The sequence below is a fragment of the Solenopsis invicta genome, chromosome 3 (assembly GCF_016802725.1).
Source record: "Solenopsis invicta isolate M01_SB chromosome 3, UNIL_Sinv_3.0, whole genome shotgun sequence".
NCBI lineage: Eukaryota > Metazoa > Arthropoda > Insecta > Hymenoptera > Formicidae > Solenopsis > Solenopsis invicta.
The window spans coordinates 24,487,954-24,508,394 of record NC_052666.1 but is presented as its reverse complement, the minus strand read 5'-3'; the positions used below and the strand labels follow the sequence as shown (position 1 = coordinate 24,508,394).

The 20,441-nt window shown below is 33.9% G+C and overlaps 1 long non-coding RNA gene across 1 annotated transcript; it reads left to right on the top strand.

Annotated features, from left to right (window-relative positions):
- The first annotated feature begins 3,535 nt into the window (after positions 1–3,535).
- LOC113004206 lies at positions 3,536–15,688 on the top strand. The gene is made up of 3 exons (XR_003268914.2): positions 3,536–4,118; positions 4,337–4,377; positions 13,441–15,688. It is a non-coding gene; the product is annotated as an uncharacterized LOC113004206 (long non-coding RNA).
- Positions 15,689–20,441: the final 4,753 nt, after the last annotated feature.

The window sequence follows — 20,441 nt, the reverse complement described above, 5'->3', positions numbered from 1 at the left end:
TCGCTCGCTCTTCACGACCTGCTACCCTCGTTTCTTTACACTAATCTTAGCAATTTCGATAACTCTTGACGAATATGAACATATCCCCCGCTCAATATATCTCTTCTATTCGTAGGTCCTGTTGTCAGTAGCGGAGTAAGGAGGCGGGGAGAGGAGGGAGGAGGAGATAATCCGTCCCGGGCGCCGTTTTAGCAAGGCGCCAATTTAGCAATACAATGCGGCGTCCTCGTTACAAGCAGACATGTAGCATCGAAGATTTGTTACTTATCACGAAGACTTTTTATTATAATGGAAGACAAAAAAAAACATTAATTATCTCGGTTAAATAACGTCTAGGTAAATAACGTTATAATAAAAGTATAAAAGTAATTGTAAACTTTAGTGCCAATTCTTTTTTTGCTACGGTAAAAAGTTTCTCTTTATAATTTAGTTTCTGTATAAATGATCTCTTTTACTATTTTTAATTAATTGAAAAAGCTACTAATTAGTTTATTGGCGGTTGCCATCAGTGCGGTGCACAGGAGACGGGGGAAAGAGAAACTGCTCTTGACGTATTTCCTTACTACGCCACTGCCTGTTATAAACAGCTCCTTAATCTTCGAATCTTATTTCATAACGCTATTTTTGCGAAATTTACATGAGAAAATTGGCTCAAAGCACACATAGAAAAAAGACAAAAGGGTCATAAGATACGCGTGGTGAGATACTATATCTCATATAATTCACGTTGAATTCTAAGATTAACCATTAAAATTATTTCGTTATAATCTATTCAGACATTGTAGCATGATTACTAGTCATTACTGCGTTTTTATAGAAACATAAATATTTTATAAGTAGCAATTTTTACAGGTATATATGGGTGCGTGAAGTTGACACCCTATGATACAAAATTGTAGTTCTGTTAAGAGATATTGATTATTCACAAAAAAAAGAAAATAAATTTTGAAAAATAAATGTGTTAACTTTACACCCAACACTAGCACCGAATAGTTCTGAATGGCTAATTTAATGTCTTTTAATAAGTACTAGAGTTCTCGATATAAAAATAATTTTTTTGATTAAAAAAAAATTTTTTTTAATAAAAAAATGTATGTCAAATCCGAATAGTTCTAAATAGCATATACGATTCCTTTCGACAAGTTCTAGAACTCTCGATACATTTTAGGAATGGTTTTAGTAAGTAAAAAAAATTGAAAATTATATTCTCAAAAGTGATATCAAAAAGTAATCAAAACTTAAAAAAAAAATCAGTTTTACATAATTTTCTCATTAAGATTTTTAATAAAATTACGCGGCGGCTATTCAGAAGACTCAAGAAAACTTTCAGAATTCTTAAAGAATTTTTCACGACCTTGTAGTTTTAAAGTAAAAAATTTTTTTATGAGTTCTTGGAGTTCTGTAGAATTATGGATAGGTCCCGATAAGTTCTATTAAAAATCCTAATGACAAAAATCTGTAGAATTGAAAATGAAAAAGTTACGGGGTAATTGTAATGACAATTCTGTATTTTTGAAGGGTGAAAAATCTTTTAAAAATTTTGAAAGTCCTGTTAAATGTTATGGGTAGCCGCCACAAAATTCTATCACACATTTTAATGAAAAAATTACGTAAAACTAATATATTTAAAGTTTCGTCTATTTTTTTATATCATTTATTGTTTATATCTTTTAAGAATTCAATCCCGATTTTTTTACATTTTCGGGCAAAACTATTTCTAAAATATATGTATCGAGAACTCTAGAACTCGTCGAAAGAAATAGTATATGTATACTATTCAGAACTATTTAGATTTGACATACATTTTTTTTCATTTTTTTTCTCTTATCAAAAAAGTTTTTTTTATATCGAGAACTCTAATTAAACTCGTTAAGATACATCAAATTAGCTATTCAGAAGAACCATATTTTTTTGTAACGTTCATCAAAATACGCGTCAACAGATTAATATAACAAGTTTCATTTTCATACTGTATATTTACGTACAATAAATTGTTGGATGGAAATACTTTCCAGGATTAAATATTAATATTAATCTAAAGTAATGCAAGCATTTTAAATGGATCTCTATCAATATCTGGAGCAATGGATCTCTATCAATATGTTCAGCAGAGATTCATTAGTAGATTAAAATATAATTTGTCACTCACCGACACACGATGCGCAGCAGCGGAGTTTTCAACGTCGTAATCTGTAAAACACAAATAAATATAATTCACATTATAGTAGTGTAATTATTATTGCAAAAACTGATTACGTTACATTGAGTTTTTATTCATCTTTTTAAAGCACAAATTATATTAATAAAATAAATATATATTTTTACAAAAATCTCTACATATTTAGATTTTTAAAAAATTTGATGAACGAGTCCAGTTAAAGTAATTTAACTTATTATTTAAATAATGTATTCGTTTACCTCGTGGTTGCTCCGCCGTTGCCCGATGCCTCCAGGTCCTTCTCCTCCTCTCTTGGTCCTGCTTGTTGCTTTTTCATGGCACTCACTTACGAAAACACTACTACTTAGCAATAATCACCTCGACGATCGCGCGACAACCTGGACGGCACTCCGCGGTAGACGACAAATCTCGAAGGGGTACGCGCGGCGCAACATAACCTTTCGACTGGTTAGCCGCAGTCGTTGCTACAACACACAACACATGCGTGTATCCGAACGATTATTATGTCCGCGTTCTTACGTGCCCTGATAAACATACGAATTGAGACTGTAAACCAACACCCGCGGATCGAAAAATGCGATCAACAGACGATCGACGGATCACTGACACCGTCGCTCGCGCGACCAACTCCAGTCGAACAAAACTCTCACGAAACTCGCGGTCTAGCAACAGATTGTTGGCACATGTGAGTACATACGGTGGTGATCATTTATGCTGAAGATCACGGGCACTTCCGATGTGCGCAATGCGCAGTATATTATCGGCGACAACGGGAAATTAACGCGAAACGATAAACGCTATCCACGAACTGTGAGCCGCGTCACTCGACATCCGACGACAACGAAGTTAGCCGACGGACGACTCTCGAACGATGGGGAAGCGCGGATACCTTCATGCCGCGGCGCGCGAGGTAAAGGTGTCGCATAACCTTTTGTCCCGTGGCCGCAACCGTTGCTAACGCATAACACACGCACGTCTCCGAACGATTATTACGTCCGCGTTCTCACGTACACTGATAAAGGCGTACGAATTGAGTCTAAAAACAAATACCAGCGGACCGAAAAATGCGATCGATCGACGGGCGATGGATCGCTCGTGCGACGAGCATCAGTCGAACGGAGTCGCACGAAACTCTCGGTCTAACAACAAATTGCCGGTACAATGGCAATAAGTACGACGGTGACTTTCATATGAAGATCGCACGGTACCTTGCAAAACGCTTCCGATGTTGTTGACCAACGCGCAGTTTAATAGCGCTATTAGCGGTTTACCTTCACGATCAGCGCCGCCAGAGCGCGCCCACCAAAGTAACTATAGCGATTACTTACTAGGGGGTCGCGCTGACGGCGTGAAGGTAAATAAAGCGAATAGCGCTAGTTGGTCAATAACATCGCAAGCGTTTTGCAAGGTACTATGCGATCTTCATATCAAGATCATATCGTTGGACTCACCATTGTGCCGGTAATTTGTTGGACCGCCAATTTCGTGCGACTCCGATCGACCGAAGCTTGATCGTCGTGTGATCGTCGCGTGAGCAACGGCGTCAATGATCCATCGCCCGTCGGTCGATCGTATTTTTTGATCTGCGGGTGTTTGTTTTCAGACTCAATTCGTACGTTTATCAGTATACGTGACAACATGGACGTAATAATCGTTCGGAGACATGCGTGTGTCGCGTGTTAGCAACGACTCTGACCAACCGGTCGAAAAGTTATGTTACGCATCGCGCCGCGGCATGATAAAGGTAACCGCGCGTACTTCTGCGATCGAGATTTGTCGTCTACCGTGAAGTGCCGTCGAGGATGTTGCGCGACTGTCGAGGTGATTATTGCTAAGTAGTAATGTTTTCGTAAGTGACTGCCATAAAAAAGCAATAAGCAGGAACAAGAGAGGAGGAGGAGAATCTGGCAGGCACCAAGCAATAGCGGGGCAACACGAGGTAAACGAATACATTATTTAAATAATAAGTTAAATTACTTTAACAGGACTTGTTCATTGAATTTTTTAAAAGTTTAAATATATAGAGATTTTTGTAAAAATATATAATTATTTCATTAATAATTTGTACTTGAAAAAGATGAAAAATGTAACGTAATCAGTTTTTGCAATAATAATTACACTACTATAATGTGAATTATATTTATTTGTGTTTTACAGACTACGACGTTGAAAACTCCGCTGCTGCGCATCGTGTGTCGGTGAGTGACAAATTATATTTTAATCTAGTAATGAATCTCTGTTAAATATATTGATAGAGATTCATTGCTCCAGATATTAATAGAGGTTTATTTAAAATGCACGCGCTACGCTTAAATTAGATTAATATCAATATTAATCCTGGAAAATATTTCAATCCAACAATTTATCGCGCGTAAATATACGCTTTAGTACGAAAGTAAAACTTATATTAGTCTGTTAGCGCATATTTTGATTAGCGTTACGAGAAAATATAGTTTTTCCGAACAGCTAATTTAATGTCTCTTAACGAGTTTAATTAGAATTTTCGATATAAAAAAACTTTTTTGATTAAGAGAAAAAAATAAAAATATGTATGTCAAATTCGAATAATTTTGAATAGCAGATATGATTCCTTTCAACAAGTTCTAGAGTTTTCAAATTATAGAAATAGTTCTACTAAAAAATGTAAAAAAATTCTCAAAAATGTCATCACAAAAATAGTCGAAACTTCAAAAATATGTTTTACGTAATTTTCTCATTAAGATTTTTGATAGAATTTCGCAACGACTATTCAAAACACTTAATAGGACTTCCAGTACTGTTAATAAATTTTTTCACACACTTCAAAACTACAAGATCGACCTCGTGAAAAATTCTTCTGAAAAAATTAAAATCGAGAAAGACTGACGACGATCATAGCAGGATTTTAGAAGCTGAAATAATGTTTCTTGTATGATTTTATATATCTATTTTTTTATATTCTTCGAACTATACACCGTTACTTTCCGTTCTGTCATATCGTATAAGCGACGGTAAATGCAAACACATCCTAGATTGTAGAAAGAATCCTATTTTGGAGTTGTGATTTTGTTAATTTACCAAGCCTGGTAATGAGCAACCTGACTTTATCGCTCTGAAATAGCATTCCTTTTTCAAAGTTTACAAGGAGGACGCCAGAGAACTTAGAATTAGACGATGAACTCTCCAAAGCTGTGTTCCGAGTTTGCTCAGCGAATTAAGCACACTCTAATATCAATGATTCCAATCGCTTCTCACTATTTGAAAAAGCTCAATTTGCCCTTCAAGGAATCGCTTCGACTAGCCGGATCTGAGCTACTTATTTGGCCTAACTCAATTGCACTCAGGAGTCCGGTCGCGTTACGACAAGCGATTTTCGCTTAAGCAACAGTACACACCGTGACTCCAATCGCCTCTCATTACTTGATGGAAAAGCTCAGCTCATCCTCAACGCCTTCCTTGAGAGACTGCTTCAAGCAGTCATTCTTTAATCGCATTGTGACCTTGACAATTTCATAATCCCGAATTCGTTCGAATGAGCTAAACGAGCTCAGATATTAAAATGCTCCACGCTTTCCACCGCAACTTATCAGTTGATAAAAAAGTTTGGCTCGCCCAGACTGATCCATTTTCACTATTCTGAATATCCAAGCTTGGAACACTATTATTGTAACTCCCGATTACTGCATCCAGTCCCTCAGTACTAATTGTTCCTTACTATTCATCTGTCCACTTTTATTCGCGCCTTTAATTTTTCATAGATTTTTGTACGTGTGCTCCTGTGAGATCTTAGGCCAAGACAAATCTCCTAGCTGAGTCTCGATTCTCAATTAATGATTACATCATGGTACTCATTTACCAAGCGCTGCTTATTATGATATCTTTAGGTAGTTTTCTTCCATCGTCATTGTCTTATTAGGTCCAGTCGCTTGGACTCCCACAATTAGTTTAATTGAGAATTGTCGCTTATGAGGTCTCGGTCATTCTTTCGCGAATCTTCAGATTGAGGGTTTCGAATGGATCACAGCATGGCAACTGTCCCACCGAGTTTGGCCCCTCGTTAAATTTCATAACCAGATTCCATTAAGTAGTGAGTATTCAATTAATATCGTATCGCAATAGGTCAATTTGCGATTGCTCTCCACGTGAGTAAGTTCATCTAATTGTAAGAACGAAGGAAGATCGCGTGGTTAAATACTAAGTGAGCGCGCGCCACGTATGAGCCATTCGGTCTTTCGACACCAATTCGTGGCAATGCGCGCTGTGTTTGAACATAATCGATAATACCTTTTCCCTTTCGCTCTCCTTCTTTTCTCTCTCTGTCTCTTTGGTAGGATCCATAAAATGTGATACATCTTGCCGTCGCACGAAATCGTGATCGCAGCGCGACAAAGAAAAAAAAAAGAATTTCCCTGAGATCGCACATTCTCGCGTGACACGCGGATGCAGGAGGATGTCGACGCATGCCAAGGACACTCGCGCCACGTGCTCCAAACTATTACGTGGCGATGCACTCGCTTAACCGGCAGAGTACACGCGCGCACGTGATTCCTTAGTGTGCCCGCCGTTATAATAGCCGCACTTATGGATCTCTATTGAGCCTAAGTGAACCGCCTGCACATGGCGCAAGGAGAGGTGCGAACCGCACCACTTAGAAAACTCGTGGAAAACTAGCCTCAAGTGGCGACACGTGGATCGTTAGCCTGCCAGGTCGTTCTAGTCTCGCGCGCGAGACAGTGCCCCGGGGTGAAGGGGGGGGGGGGCTCTAAATAAACCGATTTCGCGCGCGAATCACAACGTGGAAAAGTAGAATTATGCGTTTCTGACAAATGTAAATGTACAATGCGACGGTAAATTGAAATTTATTAGATCGAACTAAATCTTCTCTTTCTATTAACTCTTGGCTGCATCGAGAAAAAATTGTCTTTGACTAAATTTTTTAATGTGATTAAATTTCTTCAGTTCAAGTATTTATATATTTAACTTAAATATAAAATACTTGACTAATGAAACTTGGCCAACAACTTTTTACTCAATGTGTATAGATATTCAAATATTGATATAGGCAATAATAATAAATTGGAATATTATGTATTTTTAGAAGCTCACATCTTTTTAATAAATGAATTATTCATTTGCACAACAGCAAACTTTCTGCTGATATTATTAAATTGAATCATAAATAACTTCTTATATAGAAGAAAATTTATTTATGAGTCAATTTAGTTACTGAATCACTTCTTCCAAGAATAGTATTATTATCCACAATATTATTTAATCTATGGCAAGTCGACAGTAATAAAGCAGAATATATAACAGATTAAATTTTATTATAACACTTTTTTAGTTCATAATCAATTAATCGCGAATAAAATTTATTTATGAATTCATTTATGAATCAACCCAATATTTTCTAAAGTTAACACCAGTTGAACCTCTTTACACCTTCGATGTGAAGATCAAATTAAAAGCAGAAAATGTGATAAGCTATTTTACAAAATTACTCGGAGAGTATAATGTTTGTGACGTCCCCGACTCTCTCTTACGCGCGGATCAAGTGATGATTCGTAATCCCAAAATAACCGCGATTACTACTCGCGATTACAGAAAAATGGCATTCCTGGTAATGTCAAATTGCAATTATCACGTCACTCGCGAATATCATGATTGTTCTCTATCGCAATCTTTGTCGCACCGTGTGCGAAAAAACATCGCGTTTTCCGCGCAATTTAACTACCTCTTCGCAGATCCATTAACCCGAGATACGCCCCGATTATTTTTGCGATGTGTAATATTATTTAATTGAGCAAAAACGGAAATTGTCTCGCAGTAATAATCGCACAATTACTCAGGCTGAGAAGCATAAATTGCACTTCGCACTTCGGAATGCATAACTACGTACAAATATTTTTAAAAACGAATTATCGGCGTATGGGAATCGGGAGTCAGAAAGGGTAACGATACAGACAATAAGAAAAAGAAACACAAATAACTGATTTATCTGCTTGGAACGTATAAATAAATTTCAGTGACATATTTGCTGAGGCCCTCAAATATATTCGTGTCACAGTAAGAATTTGAAGTTTCCTAAGAAGATCAGGTATAAATTATTAGCAACGAAGGGACAAAATTTACTCAGATTTATTTGATAAATTAAGATCAACAACTTTCAACAAGTCGTTTATTATTACTGAAATTGCTCGCAATTTGCAGTGTAAGCCTTTGTTTACAATTGGCGAAACGAGCAAAAGAAAAGGCAAAAATGTTTACGTTGCTGGAAAGCGAATATGTCCAGACATGACACGTAAGCGCCAATTAATTAAGTGATTCCGAAGAAAAAACTTTAATTAATTAAAGGAGCATGACACCGCGGTCTTAAACGGCTAATTGGCGCGCCTCGCCGCGATTATTATGTCGGAAGAGGGATGAAAATTCCAAGTTTCCCGGTCGGCGCCGCAACCGAAAGAGAAACAATTTGATAAGTATAATCGCAGTGGAAAATAAGCGTGTTATGGGGCGGACATCGCAGCCGTCTATTATTAACAACAAGAGATATCGTTACGAGCAACAATATGGCAATAATGTAGAATCGGAGCTTCTCCGCGCTTCTTTGCGCTTTATCGACCACGATGTGGCATCTCATCAATCCTGATAATGTTTTCTGCGAAAACGAGAAAACACAGGAGAAACACCGCGATATAAACATAATAATACCGACTCTTTTATTTTCCTCATCTAGTAGTCTTAAAAATATTCATAGCCGTCAATGCAATACAGGAAGTTGGACAGAAAGTTTGACGGAGAGAATTTTCTTTCAGAACTCACCGTTAAAATTGTGGAACAACGTAGCCTTGGAAACATTTTGTTACACTGCAATTTAAGATTTGATTAAATTTTGTCTAAAATGATAATAAATTTCTTCGAAGTTACGTTGTTCCACGGCTACCATAATTTTTAGGGTAGCCGAATTCCACGGGAGAAAATTCTCTCCTTGTATTCGTAAATGGGTTCACATTCGTTCTTGATTTGCGGATCACATTTCCAAAAAGCCATCGATCACTCAACGGGGATCACAAACGAGAACTCATCTGGTAGAGATCAGTTTTCATCTAGCCGACGATGATTATATTTCCGCGAACGAGATCCGCCCGGAAGGAAAAAATTCGCAGCGCCTGAAAGCAAGAGATTGAAAATAGCAGAAGCTATGTTCCATCTTCATTGAATGTCCTTCTGTAACTAATTACGGATCAAAAGATGGCGATGCGTATAAAGACGATCGTTAAATTTTGACGCGACGGTTTTATGACGAACTGCCGTCGTTGGATGTATCTTGGGGAGCGACGACAGACACGCGATGAACAACACGAACAACGACATGTCGACGTCAGCGAAAAATCGCAAGCTAATGCTTGCTTAGATTTAGACTGCGTCAATAATGGTGACTAGAATAGCCGGAGGGGTATTAAATGGGGTTAAGTTCGGCCACGAGCTACTACATATCGGCCACATGTCGATCATCCCTATCGGCTGTTTTCCAGTCGATTTTTCCACCGCGCGGTGCGTAGAGAAACTCGGCCGTGCAGCTGTGCCGAATCTAGGTCCGATTCGCGAGGCTATCACGTGCGCGAACGTGATGGCCTGCACTTTGACATAGCTCGCCCGCTTTCGGCGGCAGCTAATCGTTCGCGGGGGAGCGTATCGCGGGATCGCGGCATTATCGATAACAGTATAATAAGATTAAAGGGCGATCTACAACGCGTCGTGAACGTCAACAATTGCGAAGCGGTTGCGACAACCAATCAGAAACGGCAACAGTATCATTGACGTGTCTGATTGGCTGCCATTATTGCCCTTAATTGGTCATAGTTACGTGAGAAACGTCAAACCCACAAAATTATAATTTTGTAATTATTAATTAGTAGGTACATTTTTCTACATTAAATAAAAAAATTCTAAAGTCCCATATATGCCTAAAATTAATGAAAAAATAATTTTTACCTAGATTTTTAAATTTTCTGAAATATTATTTGCATTTTTCTCGAAACGGACCTGATGTCGATTGGACATTTCATGAATAACTATGGCCAATTATCTAGAAGATAAATATTCTTAGAAAATCAAATTTATTGGACGTGATACTAAAGATTTATCATACTTATTTTCTTTGTCTGTTTTTATTTAGTCTCTTCTTAGATAAACTTGTTGAAATTTGGACTCTCTTTCTTATACATTTGATAAATTTTGGCAACAAGTTGGGAGCGTCTGACTCTCTTGTGAATAACATCTCTAATCATTCTGAGACATTGTGAAAAATATTATTTCTTATGTCTTATTGTCGCGCAACGGTCTCGACTTATATAAATTTTCAAGATAATTGACCGATTAGATCGGCAAAGCCAATGTACTACATTCGAGTGCAGTCGAGATGCTGCTACAACGAGTGAATCAACGAACGCGAACGGTAAGAAACGAGCGGTTATATTTGAAGCAATGACACTTATCGCACAGATGATTCAATCGGTTACGCTATCTTCCAATTACTCGTTGCACACCGCGCTGATCTTTATCTACGAGGACAGAGAGGCACTCTTCTTCCGTGCGCTAACTTGATCGATACAAAATTAAGACGCGAATTTCATTTTTCAGGCCCTAATTTTATTAATTAATGCAGCATTTCCCACACATTTGCAAAGTCAATATACTTTTAAAACACTAGAGAAATTCTGTAGTTTTCATATATTGCACACATAAAATTAGTAGTAAATTAAAATTAATATATTCTATTTAAGGAGGTACTCTTGCTTTCGGATTTTAAAAAATCAATTATTCCCAATAAGCACTAAACCATATTAATGTAATAATATTAACGTAGTATTAATGTTATAATTATTATTTCATACTCAACAATGTAACTGTTAAGTACAACACGTGTTATGTTACATTTATATTGTTGAACATTAATGTTATGTTACTGTTTGTATTTACTGCGTTATCTTTTGATATTTTTTAATAGTTTGAACTTTTTGAAAGTTTAAGATAGAGAGATAAAGAGAGAGAGAGAGAGCAAATTAAATAGGTAAAATACTTACAAAAATTTTTATTAATGTGTAGACAATTTTTATTAACGTTTGAAAATTTTAAACGCGTGTTTTCGAAACATTTTTCAAAACACTACAATAAAATCAATTTTATAATGCTCATTTCTATTGATGTAGATTAACTTTGATCTTAGTTTAACTTACTCTTCATCATTTTTGAACTCTTAGAATTAAAGAAAGATAAAGAGCAAACTGAGATCAAAGTCAATCGCGTTGGTAAAAATAGGCGTAAATCATTAAATTTAACTCAACTTAAGTAAAAAAGAGAATATTATCTTATCCAACTCTGATATTACTACAATATTAATGAAGCAGTTTATATTCTGACTGAAGTAAGCTTCTTGCAATAAGTTCTTTACAGTTTCTGAAGTATTATTAAATTAACGATCAATTTCGATGTTATACGTTCAATTTATAATTACGTTTGAAATCCGACTGTGTCCAGCGTGTAGTTTATAATAACTAAAAATTTAATTAAAAATTTACATATAAAATACATTAATACTACCCAAGACTGGAATAAGCCAGTATTATATTTGAGTAGACTTTTTCTACTTTAGATAATACCTCTATCTTAAGTCACGCATAACAACACTGAGTCAATACTTTTTTCAAACGCCCTTATAGATTTGCGAATACGTCCAAAAGTATTATCTTTTCCAATATTTCAAAATTTGTAAACATTATTCAAATATGAAAAGTTAAGGCCGATAATAAATATAATAAATATAAGCAAGAATAAAATCTTTAGACAAGTTGATAACAAAATAAATTTCAACAAAATATTTAATATATTTTTTATTTCAATATTATAGGAGTCCTCTAAAAAGCACAATATGATTATTTTAATTATAATATTAAAAAATTTAATATTTCCAAAATGAAGATGTATAATTCGAAAAACGGTGTTCTTTTTCTGATTTATAGATTACTAGAACAAGCTCTCGATAACTTCTTAACGCTAGATGAAAATGTTCTAATACACGAATTTTTATAATGTTTAAACACCATAAGGTTTTATATTTAGAATGGATAAAGTGTTTATTAAAGAATTATCTCGGGAAAAATTTTTTATACATATATAATTATCTATCAATTTTGTTTATACATATATATAATTACATAAATTATATGAATATATAATTTATATATATTTATATATAGTCATATTTGATATATAATTATATATGAAACATTTTTTTTTCGGAATATTAATTATTTTAGCTGCTCAACTCGTTGTTACTGAAAATGACGAGCAGAAAGTACATATCAAATTTTAGAATCAATGTTTATCTCTAATGAAACAAGTGAGAGCTTCTAAGTTGTGGATAGAGATAAAGTAACTTTTAACCCGGAGGTTAAGGGTTAAGGCTTAATGGGAATAAAAATATGGCAATCATGTTCTCTTGTCAAATTTTGCGCGTGTCAAATAATCCGCGAGATCCCATTTATCTTTGTAACAACCGTTAATGAATTGTGGTCTGGTTGTGATTCTCGGTACTGTCCCGCCTCGCAAAACGCCAGCGCGAAAGCGTCACGAGTTCCCACGCCGATTTTATGGCATCGTCATTTTCGCATGTTGACGCTGCGAAGACACGTTGCGCAAATCGAGAGCATCGCACGCGAAATGACATAATTACTAATTGATATACATATATAAATCCAGTGCGATAACTGATATTATTTATAAAATTTGATATGATTTATAAAATTCATAATAGAGATGCATTTGCGACAGTCGACGATTATTTTTCACGGCATTTATTTTCATTTTCGAGATAATTTCCAAGCTTTGTTGAAGAAGAAATGTTAATAAAATCGAGAAATTTTGAGAAAATAAATCACACAATTGCTTACAATAGTATCTCTTAAGAGAAGGCAATTCTTAATACAATCATTCACACCCTGAAAAAAGTCTAGTAATAATAATTCAGCCTAAGTGATAGTTACTATGGTAAACTTTGATGAAATAATTTCAATCAAAATGATTGAATTAATTATTTAATTAATTAATTGTGCCATATAGACATTACATAGACAATATAGACATTAATTAATTATTTTAACAGAACATTTGATAGAAATTATTTCACCAAATTATTTCACCAACTTTCATCTATGCTTGATTATTATTAGACTCTTTTTTTCAATGCAATATAATTATTTATCGGATTTTTCTTGTTTCAGAAAACTGAATAGTCTAGCGTCGATGGCGATAGAGTTCGCAATTTTCCACCGCGGTATCGTAGGATCATCCGTTTCAAACATTTCCATGGCGCCGTGTCTGGAGTCGTTATTAGTGCTACTATCTATATTAGTCTAATGATGACGCGTATACCATGTTTTTCCTTATCGATCGAGAACGTCTAGAGGATAAGCAATAGCATTCTTGGAAAATTCCTTTCTGGTATTGATTAATTAAGAATGGCACCGCCTCGTGTGGGAGCAGACTGTTGTTTCGTTCGTTTACGCGTCGGGTAGGGTCCAAGTTCAGTGCCCGACTTGGCTCTCTATAACCGGGAGGAAGCAACAGAATTTTTTCTCCATGTTCTTTTTCTTATCGTTGGCGCCAGCAATAGCTTAAGTGTTCTCATTAATCGTACTCGCTGGACTTGTCGCGAAATACGTTACGAATGAAAGGTGTCGGCGGCATGCGAACGCCATACGTTTTAAAAATATTCATTGACTTCTAATTTGCTGCGGGAGTTAATTAAACGCGTGCGATGCGTAATGTGCAAAAAAAAGCGACATAAGCTACGTAACGTCCCTATCCGTAATTAAACATCTTTTACTTTGCAATTAAAAACAGTTGTACCCCCAATTTTTCTTATCTTTAATTTATAATTGGGGACGGAATCGTTATTATAGCGATTATTCTCGATCAAACGTTAGTTTCATTCTCGGCAAACCGGTCGTGTATTAATGGAAACCGAGGCCTGGCTACACTTGGATAGATTTTCTCGTAATGCAGCAGCCAATGATCTTTTTATAAAATTGTGTCAGGTCACAGAGAGGAGCGTGTATTCCGAGAAATGGTGTAGAATGTATTTTGCAATTTTAGACACTTGTGGCTCGAGCTCAGCGTTTTATATGGAAAGTCATTAACACCGCGCTAAATCGATGTTTTGAAACTTGATAAGAAAAATACTGATTAGAAAAGACGACAGCGATTCACATTTCGTCTATAACGGCGATCGCGGGTAAACAGGAAGAGAATCAAAACTACTATTTAGATAAAAGTAATAAGGCGGACCTCGAAAAAGTTATCAATCTGATGATTCAACAAATGTTTGTCGGACACGTGTCAACAAAAAAATATGAAGAATCAGTTCCCTCTTACAGAAAAATCTTAAATGACTATACTAAATTGCAAAAATATTCTTAACCCTGACTCCCTACACATGAGTCTGACGGACCCTGCGAGTATTCATTTTTTGCGATTTTGGATAATACAAGTTAAAAACAAATGTAATTACTTGAGAATAAAATATTTTTGATTCGGGTCTTGTTGTCGTTTTTTTTTAGACTCTCAGATATCAATTTTATATATTATATTATGAATTAAAAAATATGCTTTTTGTTCAGAGATATAGCATGTCAAAGTTACAGGATCCCATAAACCCATAAGTGGGTAGGAAAATAACCAAAAATATGTGTGGGAAGCTAGAGTTAAACTTGTAAAATGTCATTTTAATTGCACCTCATGTATTCCTAATTATTTCTTTCATTTTTTTCATCTAAATTATTTCTTTAGTAGTTATATCCAATTGCTATTTGTATTTCCATTCGAAGAATTAGAGCTGCAATTAGATGTCTGTTCGTTTTCGCATGAAAAGCGTAACCTTTATTAAGGGGTGACATCAACCCGGATTCGTCGGGTTAAACTCAAAATAGCTCATCGCGACGCGCTGGTCAAGAAATAAAACATTTTTCATTGCTGGAACATAAGTTGCTATATAAACCGAGCCGTGAACCGACTTTACGTCTCGTCGTACGTCAAAAGATTCATAAAGCGAATATGGCTTTTCAGAAGCGCGAGCATTCTGTCGTATCTTTAGTGTGGAATATTGAAAAAGCAGGATTTACACATCTGCCAAAGACTGGAAGTCGTGCTCATTAAATGCTCGCGTAACGAGCGAGGGAGGAAAGAAGAAGTGGAAAGGAGGAGTGTAACGGTGTTTTGTCTTTCTCTTATTAGCTCATAAACAGTGCAGTCGGTATATCAGCTGGTTGCCCAATTTAGCGAACAGCCATCGACTTCTTTATCAGCTTTTTTTGCCCTCTACAAAACACCTCCCGCCGATTATTGTGGACGGTTATCGCGAACTTGCATTTAGTCAAGGTAATTTAATAAGGACCAGCTATTATCTTTCCACCCGATCGTAGAATACCTTTTTATTCTTTCCATCGAATCCCCACACACTCACATAAAAGATTTCTGAGTTCATTACTCTTCTACATTGAAAAAAAATTTTTGTTGAATTAGCCGGAAATCTGGTAGATTAAATCGGTATGTTTGTTCAAAACGAACGAATCAAAAATCTTGTGGAAAATGGATGATCGTGATAAATTTTTCCTGTTTAATATACCAGAATTTCTGTAGATCGATTAATAAATCCTTTCTATTAATCTTAGGAATAGAAAATTTAATAATGAAAGAAAAGATTTTCTAAAATATAATCTACAAGTCTAAAACATACTTATAAGACGCAGCATTGCGTAAAACAAATATATATAATATAATATAATATAATATAATATAATATAATATATATATATATATATATATATATAGAGAGAGAGAGAGAGAGAGAGAGAGAGGAGAGAAGAAAGGAGAAGATTGTGGAATACCAATTCGTTTTTTGATAATAACACAGTAAATATTAACAATTCTAATTATAAATCAGTTTATTAGCTGTAAAGCTCTATCAATCACCCTATAAATAGAAGTTTATCGGAAATGAACGTAATTTATAATTATTTACTGAAGAGGGAGAAAGGGATGTGTTTGTGGAATAGCAGAGGGATCGTGAGATACTAACTTTAATATGATGAAAGGCATTTTTATTTATAATAAAAACATAAATTAATGACCTTTCGTAGATATTACACACAAATAAGTGCTATAAAACAAGGTTTTACAAACATTTCATAAAATCTATTTTATTAAAAAAAAATTTTATCTAATAATTTTTTGGCTTAAAAATTTTTTAACTATTATTAGTCTTTAAAAACTTCTATATATTTTTCGAAATTCCATTTTCAAAAAAGAGAAAAAGTTTTCTAGTCAGCCATGTCATACTTTAACATTTCGTGATCCACTTTGCATGACACAACACACATAAAACAAAACGTGTTTGCTTGGCTTGCAGTTGCAACTTTTGTCACCGCGAATGCGATACGATACAATCAAACTTTGGGGGTTGAATATTGTCCATTGATCTCGTAAGTGGGCGAAATCCGGTATAAAAATTATATGGATGAAATAGTTCTGAGAATTCGATTATCTTATTCGTGACACGGATCCTCATCTCCCACCATTTTTCTGCATTTTTTAGGCGACTTGACTCGTTACGCTTTTTTTGGGTGAATAAATTTGGGTTTTTGACAGATAACCCCGATGAAGATCCTCATTCAGTCGATAACCCCCGTAAAACTCGCAGGAGGTCAACCAATATCGGCTTTTTTCCTGTCCTAACATTAGCGGACCAATCAAGCAGAGTCTATATTTAGATCAACAATCGAATGAGATACCAGGAAACGTGTAAATTACGAGCAATTGTGGAAGGAATTCCGAGAGGGTGAAGGTGTTGAACTTTTCACACACAAATAAAAACTGAACAATGAAATCGGACCACGGTATTTAAGGATATAATATACACACTTTAAAACAGAGCTCGACAAAAAATGTACATTTCTATTTTTAGCTAACGCTATTCTTGTTACCTTATTAATCTGCATGCACTTGTCAATCATTATATTTGAATTGCGCGGGAAGTAGTGTGGTAAAAGGAAAGCTTTAAGCTGAAAATTGGTCGAAATCTATTTTTTGCTGAGCTTTGCTTTAAAATAATAAAAAAAAGAAAGAAATTATAAATTATTTTATATTGCATTTGAAAGCAATACGAAAAATTTGGCAGGACGATTTTACACATGGAAAAATTATTTCAATAAGAAGTAAAAGCATCAGTCAACTCTCATAATTTTTTGAAATTTATTTTGTTCATCGATAGTATTCTAGGAAAAATAATTTTGTAAAAAAATTTTTCTAAATTATAAAACTAATCGAGATATAAATAATTAAAAATTTGACTGTTGTTTTATTAAAAAATGTATAATTCTGTTGCTAATCATGCTAGTTAAATTCTGTTAAACAATGTTCTAATTTACGAAAAAAATTATATAAATTATTATAATTACATAATGCAACAAATTTTTTTTCAATATTTATTTAACTTTTTAATAAACTTTTTAACACTTGTTTAAATAATCGGGAAGAAAATCAAAAAATTTAGAAAAATTATTTTTACATACTTTATATGTTTCTACAACTTAGAAAAAATTTCAAAAAATTGTTTTACTTTGTTTCGAGAAAAAAATTGTTTCAATTTTCGATGCATGAAAAACCCCTCATTGCGTTCTTATTAGACGCAGAACAGGCAACAGCATGAAGGATTTAACAAAATTTTTCTTTTGCTATTATGCGCTATTAAGCTTAATAACTTGTAAATTTTGTATTATTATTTAATTAGAGTATATGCATTAATCAATAATTAAAGAAAAAGTACATAAATATGAATATTACAAATATAATTATGTGTAAGAATAATATTAAAAATATTATTTGTCAAGAAAAGATTATCGTATAATTTTGCATGTGAGCCAGCTTGAAAAAATTTTGTATTCTATTGTATTTTTAAAACAGAAAGCATAAAATTGTGCCTTAATCATCACTATCTTTTTAAAACGATATTCTTTTTTTTTTTTGTAGAGCATTGCAATCGCAAGGGTTTACCTAACAGTTAAATTTACTTTATACTTAGCAAAAGGTGGAACAAGTGGGCCTTAATAGTGAAAAAAATTTTGCTGAATCCTTCACCGTGTCGCCCATTTGCGTTCAGTTACTATACAACGCCGCATAGCGCGCGGCGCCGACGCCGGCGCCATGCTGACGGTCGAAAGGTTTTCCATGCATCAAGAATTTAAAAAATTTTTTTCTCAACAACAAGGCAAAACAATCTTTGGAAATATTTTTTAAGCTGTAGGAAAACTAAAAATATATAAAAACAATTTTTTCCGATTTTTCAATTCTGCCCCTGATTGTTCGAATGGTTCCATACATTTAGCTTATCATCACCTTAAATATTTAAATTAATTATGTAAAAAAAATTAAGATTTTTATATGTATTAAAAATGATTTAAATTTTAATAACAAATAAGGTAAATATACTATAAAAAAATATAGTTAAATAAAAAGATAATGTTCCAAATTTTTATATATTTCAATACATTGAAAATATCAATATTAACATATTTTCAATTTTATTTTTTAATTTGCAGAGATTGCCTCCTAATACATCTTTAATATAAATCGATGAAACTTTTTTAACCTTACGGGTGAATGAAAATCTAAATAAAAATATCGGAAAAATTAAATTACAATCTAATTATTCAGTAATGTTCGCCTACGAGTTGATAAAATAAAAAGTAAGCTTAAAGTAGGTTGTCTTTAAATAATCATGTTAAACTATAAACGTCAATTTCTCAAGTTTATTTTAAAATATTATTTAAATTATTAATATTATTTTAACATCCTGCACGACTATTCAATTATTATAAATGATCGTCGGTACAGTTTCCATATCAAAAATTCCTTCCCATATCAATAATTCTAAGAACTATAAATATGTCTTGGAAGTCACATGATTTTCTTGGTTCAAAAATTTTAAACCAAGAAAATAATTCGAGTTTAAACCGAATACGTCAACGCGATCGACCGGTTTTATCCGGATGATTCCGAAATGAATGTTCTCTTGATTTATCAGCCAATAGGAGTGAAATTCTATTCTTGTACACACTGTCGGTGATATCGGGGGAAATTTATCACAGCAAAGCCTATTTTTATTTCTGGATACATAGTACAGTTTCCTGATTAAATTTTGAATTACCCTGTTTTAAGTTCGTTGACTCTATCCACTGAAAAATAACCTGTCGAATCAACATCAAAGCGATATCAATTTGATGATTACAACGTCGAATCGATTCCATTATTATTTCTTACTGGGTACCTGTCTTCAAAGTATATACGCAAATATGTGTAAATAAAATGTTATTTTATTTTAATGCAAAATAAATGGAGAGGGGGGTGATTGAGAAAGAGAAAGAGGATTATACGCGCACGTGTTTATACGTGGACATTAATAGATTATGTACTTTGATGTGAGAAATTGACTTTTATACAGCGTTCTTAAAAATCTTGACCTTCTTCTCACCTATATAATGATAATAATCGATGAAACTTAACGCGGCTTGAAATTGCAAGGGTTAAGCAGCCTTAAAGAGAAATAACGCGCACATTCCATTAATTATAGCACGCTCTCATCTACTGTGCGAAGAGAATTTTTTCTTAGAATTTACTCAAAACCAAGGTAACTGTGAAACAACATGAATTTTGAAGAATTTTACTAATTTAATAATTTTAGCAAAATTTAATAAAATTTTAATGAAATTTCAATAAAATTTGTTTTCATTCAATTTTAGTAAAATTTAACCAAATTATATGATATTATAATTGTATAAAATTCGGTTAAATTTTAGAAAAACCAACCAAGTTATTTTATATTATTAAATTTTGCTAAAATTTTGCAAAATGTAGAGTAAAATTCTTCTAAATTTATTATGTCTCACAACTATTATGCTACTGAGAGTAAATTCTAAGAGAAAATTCTATTCGTGTGAAGTATCTTACAGAATACTTACATTGCACATCGCAAGAGTGCAAAAAAATTACCTGAAAAAAGGACAAAATCGAAGTTATTAGAATAATTATGATTAAAATAATTATTCTAGAATACCTTGTAATTCAATGAAAATCCGCATAAAAGGTATAAATTTCTTACAAGTCTTATCGCGATAAAAATACGTAAAGGATATAAATTTCTTACAAGTCTCATGTCGGTAATAATTAT